At 32.9% G+C, this 9883-nt stretch overlaps 1 long non-coding RNA gene across 1 annotated transcript; it reads right to left on the bottom strand.

Annotated features, from left to right (window-relative positions):
- Positions 1-2125: 2125 nt before the first annotated feature.
- LOC121731402 lies at positions 2126-6296 on the bottom strand. The gene is made up of 6 exons (XR_006036229.1): positions 6163-6296; positions 5963-6080; positions 4900-5091; positions 4422-4548; positions 4048-4233; positions 2126-3101 (listed from the first exon to the last, which is right to left on the bottom strand). It is a non-coding gene; the product is annotated as an uncharacterized LOC121731402 (long non-coding RNA).
- Between the last annotated feature and the right edge of the window lie 3587 nt (positions 6297-9883).

Raw genomic sequence — 9883 nt, forward strand, 5'->3', positions numbered from 1 at the left:
GTACCATCGAGGAAGTTGATTCCTATGCAATTGACAGACCAACGTTATTTGGTCGAATATGTCAATTCAATGTTAATTGTGATCTGTCAGCTGGGTTTGACGTAACGCAACCAAACTACTTAGGTCCCCGATTTGCATAGGAATCAACTTCTCTGATAGTACCTACATATTGTACAAAAAGTAATTTATACAGTCACGAATAATATTGCTACAATATTGGCAACCAATTATGATTAGGCAACACTAAGGAACAGTCACAGTGGATAGTGGATACCATAGATAATACTTATTATGTACTCCGCGTTCCATATTTTGATGTTAAAAGTCATAGATAAAGTATTATAGTATAGATGTAGTCTTAACCCGTCAAAGCGTGGCCATTTTGTGCTTTTTTCATACAAGTAGTGTGCGTTTATTTTCTTGAATATTTCTATTTGTCGATCATTTCAAAGCACATTATGATACAGGAAAGAAAGTCAATTAGTTCATAATATCGATGAACTATAGTTCAAGTGATGAGAATCCTTAAACACACGTAAAAAGCTATGCAATTTTTATAGCCAAATTATTAATTGATTTGACATTTTTAGCATTAATGCCTTATATAGCACGAATAAGGGATTTATAAACTTATAAATTATCTTTTTAGCTTACAAAAATACCGATTGAAAATCCCAAGAAACGTTGTTCAAAACTTGCGTATTTAATGTTAAATCCACGTGTTTTAGGCATTCTTTGACCATTCTTATGGTTTATTATTTAGGGGAACCACAGAACTCAACAATATCTAGCATTAAATGTTCACTAAAGATCTTTATTAACACTTTTATTACATAAAATATGCAGCTTTTATTACATAAAATATGCAGATCGACTCCTTTGTTATGTCCTACTAAGTAGGACATAACATTACACGCTTTTGACGCTTATACACCGATATATAGTGCGTCAAGAATGTCTAGGAGGCGATATTTTTTTTTAAGCAATAGCAACACTCTTTTGACATTTGTCCCTTTGTTTTATCAATACTCTATGACAGGGTGGGGATTCGATTTTCGGGAGTGGCGGGAAAAGTAGAAAATTTTTCAGCACTGAAAATTTAATTTGATTTTTATTGTAAAAAGTTGCATAATTGTAGGATATTTGTCGTATTGTATATATTTTTTAATTGTATATAATTATTTCTTCGTATTGTTGGTAAGTTTTTTAATTATATAAAAGTCCCTTCACGGGACCAGGCGCGCCGCGATGTCTCAGCGGCCGTCCAAACGGAAGAAGAAGAGACCAATATCATCTAGTCCGGTGGATGATCAGGCTGAGTCGAGTAGCTCTGAACAGTCTGAGCCCACAGAGGAATTTAGCAAATATGCTCCTTATAGAGTAAATGATTACAGCCGTCGCTATCCAGAGGACAGCGCAGCTGGATTTGAATTTGTAGTCTTCGTGGAAAGCACAGGTGAAACTCCTATAGGTACTCGCGACCTCATGGGTTTAAGTCGTATTTTCCAACAATCGATTAAGGGAATATCTTTCTTGAGAAAAATTAATAAATTCAAAGTTGGAGTCTATTTTAATCGGCCGAACTTAGCTAACGCATTTCTTGAAAATACTACTTTTTTACGAGACCAAAATTTAAAAGCAAGCATTCCAGCTGGTAGCACGGAGTTGACTGGTGTCATCAGCTCCGTACCGACCGAAATGTCCAATCAAAAAATTTATAAAGCAATTTCGAGTAGTACAAAAAGGGTAATATGTGTACGTAGAATAATGAGAAAAGCTAAGGTTAACAACAGCTTTGAGCTGCAACCAACGCAATCAGTGGCAATTACATTTTCGTGCTCTACATCATTACCTGAATATGTTTTAATAAATATGTGGCGATTTCCTGTTACGACATATATTCCACCAGTGAAACAGTGTTATAAATGTTTAAGATACGGACATTTAGCAAAGTTTTGTAAGAATGCAGAGCGTTGCTCGATATGTGCCGAGGCTCACAATTATAAAAACTGTACTCAAAGCCCAGATAAAGCTGTTTGCGTACATTGCAAAGGTAGCCATTTATCTATATCTGGAGAATGTAGAGTTAAAAAAATGAAAATAGAAGAAAATAAAAAAAAGTATGCAACTACATCATATGCAGACCTTTTTAATAATAAATTACAAAATTTCCCTTCATTGAATGAAAACACAAATAGTAAAGACTTATTAAATGTACTTCTCTCAAATAAAAACGCACTTACGTTACTCACAGAATGTTTAATTAAAGCTATTACTCTGAACAAGACTCAAAATGCAAGCATAAACTCACAGCTTCTTTCAGAAACAATAAAAGAAACTATAAAAGAAAAAAATAACAATCTTTCACATTCTCTGCCCAAGTAAATATTATGCAATGGAACAGTCAAAGCTTGCCAAGTAATAAATATGAACTACAAAAATTTCTATTAGATAATTCCATCCACATTTGTATAATTAGTGAAACGTGGCTCAAACCACATATCACATTTAACATGAAAGGATACTCTATTGTGAGAAATGACTGTGGTAATAATCACAATGGAGTAGCCATATTAATTCATAACACTATAGTCTATAACAAAATTAATACATTTTATGATGATTCTTTACAAAATATTGTTGTTCAGATTCAAATTTTTCAGAAACAAATTTCGATTGTAAGTTTTTACAGCCCAGGAAGCTGTACTCCTGAATTTAATAAGAAAAAATTTAATGATTTAATACAGACTATTCCGAAACCGATAATTTTGGCTGGAGACTTTAACGCGCATCATACTTTATGGGGTTGCGGCAAAGTTGACGCGCGAGGGAGAGATATTGTTGATGTCGCTGATGAGAATGATTTGGTTCTCTTGAATGATGGACGTCCAACCACTGTAGGGTCGCATAGATGGAAGCCAAATGCACTAGATTTGACTTTTGTTTCGGCGTCGTTAGCATTATTTTGTGAATGGCAAGTTTCTTCAGACTCGTTAGGTAGTTATCATTTACCAACTCTGACAACATTGAATCTTTCTCCATCATTCTCTCCCCATAGTAACTTGTCACAGACATTTGAAAGTTTTCCTCTTCACACGAATCTGAAAACAGTAAATTGGGATTTGTATGAAAAAACTGTTAATCAGAAATTAAAAAAATTTCAAATTGAAACATCCGATTTAATCGGCAGTTATAATAGATTCTGTGCGCTTATAATTCAAACTGTTGATAAATGTGGCACATTTATCAACGGTTTGAATAAGCCTAAGTTCTGCACCCCAACTGCTAATTCTGTTTCTCAAAGTTCTGCCTGTAGTGACGTTAAAAAAAAAGTTAAAATTCCATTAGTATGGTGGAATGAAAAATGTTCCAAGGCTGTACATGATTGTCGTCAAGCCTATGCGCGGTTTAAAGCGAATTCTTGTATTGAAACTTTTGTCGAATTTAAGCGTCTTCAGGCGCATAAAAAACGCGTATTGAAACAAGAGCGAAGACTTTCTTGGGAAAACTTTTGTAAATCTGTTAGTAGATTAACTCCTATGAGCCAAATTTGGATGAAAATTAAAAAATTCAACCGAAGTTATACACCTAGAAGTAGTTTCATTGATAGTGAATGGATATTACAGTTTTTAAATAAATATACTCCAGATACAGTACCAAATAATTATAAGAACAGTAATTCCAATGTGACAACATCTCCAAATTCTTTTTTAGTAGATAGTTTTACATTTGAAGAGCTGAAAGCAGCCATAAAATCTCGTAAAGATTCTGCTTGTGGTCTAGATTGTTTATCTTACAAAATGTTTAAATTGTTAGACACCAAAAATATGAAGTTGTTCCTTAATCTATTAAATTCATTGTGGTGCCATTCCATGATTCCTGAACAGTGGAAAACAGATTGTCTCGTTCCAATATTAAAACCCGGAAAGGATATAAATGTTGCAGATTCATATAGACCTATAACTTTAAGTTCTTGTGTTGGCAAAATATTTGAACAGCTTATTAAACAGCGATTGGAATTTTTTATAGAAAGAAATCATATTTTACCTAGTAATCAGTTCGGTTTTCGGCGTGGCCGTTCGGCTAGAGAGAGCTTGAGTCATTTTTGTTTGGACATTCACAATGCTCTGTCTTGTAATTCAATATTGGTTGGTATTTTCTTTGATGTTGTTGGCGCATATAATAATGTCAATTTGGAAAAACTTTCAACTATTTTAACTTCTTTACAATTACCTGAAAAATTGGTAAATTGGGTGTATCATTTTCTTAGTGGTCGTAAATTATATGTGAAATTTGAAAATAAACTGATTGGTCCAAGGTATTCCTACAAAGGAATAAGTCAAGGTGGAGTTCTCAGTCCTTTACTATTTATTTTGTATATACATAAGTTAAATATTGTCTTAGGTCAAAACATTACTAACCTACAGTTTGTAGATGACTTAACTATATATTGTACTGCAGACAAGTTGTCTGCAGCTATTGAAAATCTCAGAGTTGCTCTCCTCGGCCTTAAGGCCTATTATGATGATCTGGGCTTGGACATCAGCTCTGAAAAAAGCAAAGTTTTAGTTTTTTCAAAAAAACCTATCAAAACAACAAACATTGTCATACAATATGGAGATAGTAAGTTAGCAGTTGACAAAACTGTTAGATTCTTAGGTGTGATTTTTCAGAACTCCTTCAAATTTAATAAATATATTGATTACTTAGCAAACAGGGCTTTAAAGGCTTGCAATATATTAAAGTCTTTAGCAGGCACATATTGGGGAGCTGATCCAAAAATTTTATTAATTCTTTACAAGGCTATTGTAAGAAGCCATTTTGAATATGGTTATGTATGCTTTGCTTCTATTCCACATTTTGTTGATAGACTAGATAAAGTTCAAAATAGGTGCTTACGGATTGTGCTTGGTGCAATGTGTTCCACACCCATAATATCAATGCAGGTTGAATGTAACATCCCTCCTTTGAAAATTCGCTTTAAATATTTAATATACAGGTTTTTGTTGAGAATTTCATCCATTAAAAATCATCCTCTTCTTGTAAAATTGCAGAGTGGTTCTTCTTCCTCTATTTTATTACATTACCTACCTGAAATTGTAAAAATAAAGCAAGACTATAACTTATATGAAAGTGACTTATGGCCTTGCTATATGAGCACATTTAGCTCTAAATATTTTCCACTAAAAATTGTAATTGATAATTCTTTGAAGTGCAAAGAAGATGTCTACCTTTTACTAAGTAACCTAGTTGGTTATCAACAAGTCTATACTGATGGTTCAAAGACTTCTGAGGCGGTATCAGCAGCCATATATATTAAACAGGATAAGAAAGGATATGGTATTAGGCTTCCAAATTTAACAAGTATTTTTACTGCTGAGTGTTTAGCAGTTCTGTCTGCATTAGAGTATATTGAAACTCAAGTTTATGATAAATGGATTATAGTGTCCGATAGTCTTAGCGTTCTTCAAAACTTAAATAACCCCAAATTTTGTGCTACAACTAACTATATTATCCATGATATTAGAGAAAAATATACAAAATTAACAACATTAAACAAAAAAAATATAGTTTTAGTCTGGTCACCGTCACATATTGGTGTTAAGGGAAATGAACAAGCCGATTTTTTAGCAAGAGCTATAACTATTTGTTCTCAGGAGCATTGTATTAAAAACATATGTCTTCCAGAATCTGACGTTTTAGTCAAAATAAAAGAAACCTTTAAAATCGAATTTACAAATTTTTGGAAACAGACCATGGAAACCAAAGGAAAATGGTATTCTAAGATTAAACAGGAGTTGTCAGTCCCATGGTTTACTAAAGGTGTTTCATTTCATGACAGGAAATTTTATTCTACTATTTGCCGTCTTAGACTTGGTCACTGTCGATTTAATGCTCATCTTCATAGATTGAATATATTGTCTTCACCCGTTTGTAATTACTGTAATCATTCTGAACAAACCTTGGATCACATTTTCTTTACTTGTAACAGTTTTACTCTTCAAAGATTTATTTTTATTAATCACTTGATGGATATCTTTAAAACTGCTGAAGCCATCCCGCACTCCCTTCAGCAGCTTCTGAAAACACCCGATTGTTATAAGCCAATATATGAGTACGTCCTTTCTACTATTGGTGATATATAATTAAATAGGTACTCACCAGTCATTACCTATATACCTTGAGATTGTATATAGTAACACAGAGATAGTTCTCTGTAACGGTTATGTGTTGTAAATTTCCTAATTATATATAAGTACTTTGTGGTTGTAAATAATTCTCTTTTATATTTGCTTTTCATCTCGTTTTTCTTAGTTTTAGTAATAAAATATTATTTAATGTACATAACTTTGAACTGTATATTAGCAGACTTTTTAGCCTTTTTAGGCATCTGTCAAGAGTCAAGACCACGTCAAGACATTGAAGACAATGACCAATGACGACAATATGTCAAATTGAAGAAGGGACAGTATTAAAAAAAAAAACAATACTATCAAAACATGAGAAATGGCTTCGGCCTGATGAAAAACTTATTATTCATATTATTTATATCAAAGAATTGGCTTCGGCCTGATGAAAACTCTATTTCAGATGGTTAATATAAAAGAATTGGCTTCGGCCTTCACTATCATTCATTAAATAGAGAAAACATAGAAATGGCTGTATGGGCAACGCTCCCTTTGCCTGTCCCGACCGGGACGAATTAACAAAAAAAAAAAAAAAACTCTATGACATAAAATTTACAAAACAAAGATTTTCAATTTGCTTAATTTAGTTTTACAATGTGAAAACTACATGTTACTGTGATTAATATTAATAATTAAAGTGAAAGACGTATCATAGTGCTGAAAATTTTAAGATTTTCATTGAAGAAAAATAGTAATACGCGAAAATATCACTGAAATTCTCGCGTCCACATTTCCGATTCTGATCGCACAATCGCCATAGTAGCAGGTAATTAAGCGTTTGTTTTATCAATTTTATTTGTTTATTTTATTGTATAATGCAATTCTAAGTAGCCTGAGTAAGTATTATGTGGTATAATAAAACAATAATTTTACATAAACCATATGTTTAAACAATGAACTGTCAAAGAAATCTATCATATAACGCACCTAACAATGATTGATACTTTGACTTAGGTGCTTTGCGTTTTTGGACGTAGGTATATGAAATTCTCGTGTCACAGTGTATGTGCTTAACTCCTTTAACACTTTGATGCAGCGTAATATAATATTATAATTATTATTACGTTTTATGTTTACAGGTAGCAGAAAAAGCGTTTAACGAAATAACCGAAATGACTGGGAGAATTGATGCTATCATTTTGAAACACTGAAAATAAATACAAGGAGTGGAAATTAACCCTTTATTAGGATATCCTAAATTCAATATTGAAGAGCTGATTATTGAAGATGAAAGTGCCTCTTCACTGTGACACCACTGCTGTAACTACATGGACCTAGAAAGTGGCGATGATTCTGTTTCCGGCTGCATTGTAGAATATTATTTGGATGATCATATTTTATTATTAAAATAACAAAACCCTGTTTTTCACTTATTTTTTTTTGTATTTTCTTAAATAAGTAGTTCCTTAATAAAAAAGGAGTGAGCTTTTTTCAGCTCTCACTGGTCATCAAAGTAGCTCTGCAGCTCTCAGGGAGAGGGTACTTAAATAACAGGTGTTATAAATTCATAATAATATGTAGCACTATAGTTTGTGCGTTTTAAGATGATATGGGTGACACATTTTAATTGACAACAGTAGGGAAGTTACCTAAGAAAATTAATCGATAATTTAAAAATATCGAATCACTTCGTAAAGGAATTGCAATCGAAATTATCGATTTCGTACTGACGTTTCAGAGTGGCGCCGGCGATTTAAAATGGCCGCCCTTTTTATCGATTTGATTTCGATTCAACAGTGTCAATCTCTATTGGCATAAGTTCCATTTCATGCATCTGACATTTTTCAAATATTTTCGTAACAATAATTTTCACAGTTAAAATTTATAATTTTATATTAATAAGTTAGCATTTAGCCACTTTTCATTTTTATTCATTTACAATTATAGGAAACATTTGTTTTTGTAGATGGAATATAATTTATTACATTTTGTTTTTTTTTGTTTTCTTGTAAAAAAACCCGTAGCAAGGAATATGAGAAGTGTCACCCATATCATCTTAAAACGCACAAACTATAGTGACTAGATGTCCCGGTGAACTTCGCGTCACTTATAAACCTTCCCTGGACTTCCAGGAATATTTAAAGACTAAAATTAGCCACATCAGTTCAACCGTTTAATCGAGTTATTGCATTTTTTATATAGTCCGTCAAGAAAGTGAAGAAATTAAAAAGTGGCAATAGCGTAGTGTCATTTCTTTTTAGGGTTCCGTACCCAAAGGGTAAAAACGGAACCCTATTACTGAGACTTCGATGTCTGTCCGTCTGTCCGTCTGTCTCCAGGCTGTAACTCAAGAACGGTAATAGCTAGAGAGTTGAAATTTTCACAGACTATGTATTTCTGTGGCCGCTATAACAACAAATACTAAAAACAAAATAAATTAAATATTTAAGGGGGGGTACAACAAACATAATTTTTCAATCATTTTTTGCTCGGTAACAATGATGACAACAAGTAGGCACTTGAAATTTTCACAAAAGCCATAATTATAATATGTGTTATTTAATAATTATAAATAATATTTAAATAAAATAAAAATTTTAGGGGGGGCTCCCATACAAAAACACAATTTTGGCTGATTTTTGCTCTATAACGGTACGGAACCCTTCGTGCGCAAGTCCGACTCGCACTTGACCAATTATTTCTTAGATTGATTTGAAAGGGATTACACTACGATATTGCCACTTTTTAATTTCTTCACTTTCTTGACAGACACAGACTATGACATATACAACTCGGGCGAGTTAACTTGACACCTGGCTTAAATTTTACCCCTCCCTCGCTTCCCCGCGCAGCACCCCTCTCTCGTCGTACGCGTCCAGTAGCGTTAGCATATTATATCTGTTACCGTTACACGTGTGTTATTGAGTTTGCGTTTCGGAGTTATTTGTTAGTAGTTAATGGTTATTGTTTTTGCATTTTTGTTGAGTTTTGTTGTGTTATTTGTTAGTTGTTACGTTTGAACGTTAAATTTGTTAAGTTTTTGTTATTTGTATTAACGTTTGAACATTGCCGTGCATCTGTGGTATGAATTAGCTACTCACGGAATATATATTAATATGAAGCTAGATACAAATTATCGGACGCATCCATAAACCTCGTATTCCTGCTGGGGAACCCTTGGGCGAGTCCAACTCGTACTTGGTTAATACTGTGGTTAGTGTAGCCCTATAAAAATAACTAGTTCCGGTAACGTAATTTTTTTTAAAATAACTTAAAATAAAAAAACTTTTTTTGCACTCAGTACTTAAGAGAAACGTCAATTGAACCAGGTGTCATGTTAATTCGCCCGAGTTGTACAAAGATTATAATAGGTAGGTACTTTACATAGATTAGATTGTTTCTTGTAATGTCGTAAATTAAACACACAATATAAATACATCATAATTATTTAAAATTTTCTTAACTACATAATATATATAAATCATAATATTTACAACGTGTTTTTAAACTGTATTTAATATAAAGTATCAAAATCTTTTATAGTGACTGGATACAGTGTGGCCATAAGAGGCCACACCGAAAACAAGTGGCGACTCTATTAATGTCGTGACTTTTTTGACGGGCTATAAGGCTCTCTCCAGTCTATAGTACCTCAATGTTAAAAACGATCAAAACACTCAAAATGCCTCCTATTTTGAGCGTTTTGATCGTTTTGAACATCAAATGGAACGCAGGGATAATATATTATGGTGGAT

Source organism: Aricia agestis, chromosome 10 (genome assembly GCF_905147365.1).
Source record: "Aricia agestis chromosome 10, ilAriAges1.1, whole genome shotgun sequence".
Lineage (NCBI taxonomy): Eukaryota > Metazoa > Arthropoda > Insecta > Lepidoptera > Lycaenidae > Aricia > Aricia agestis.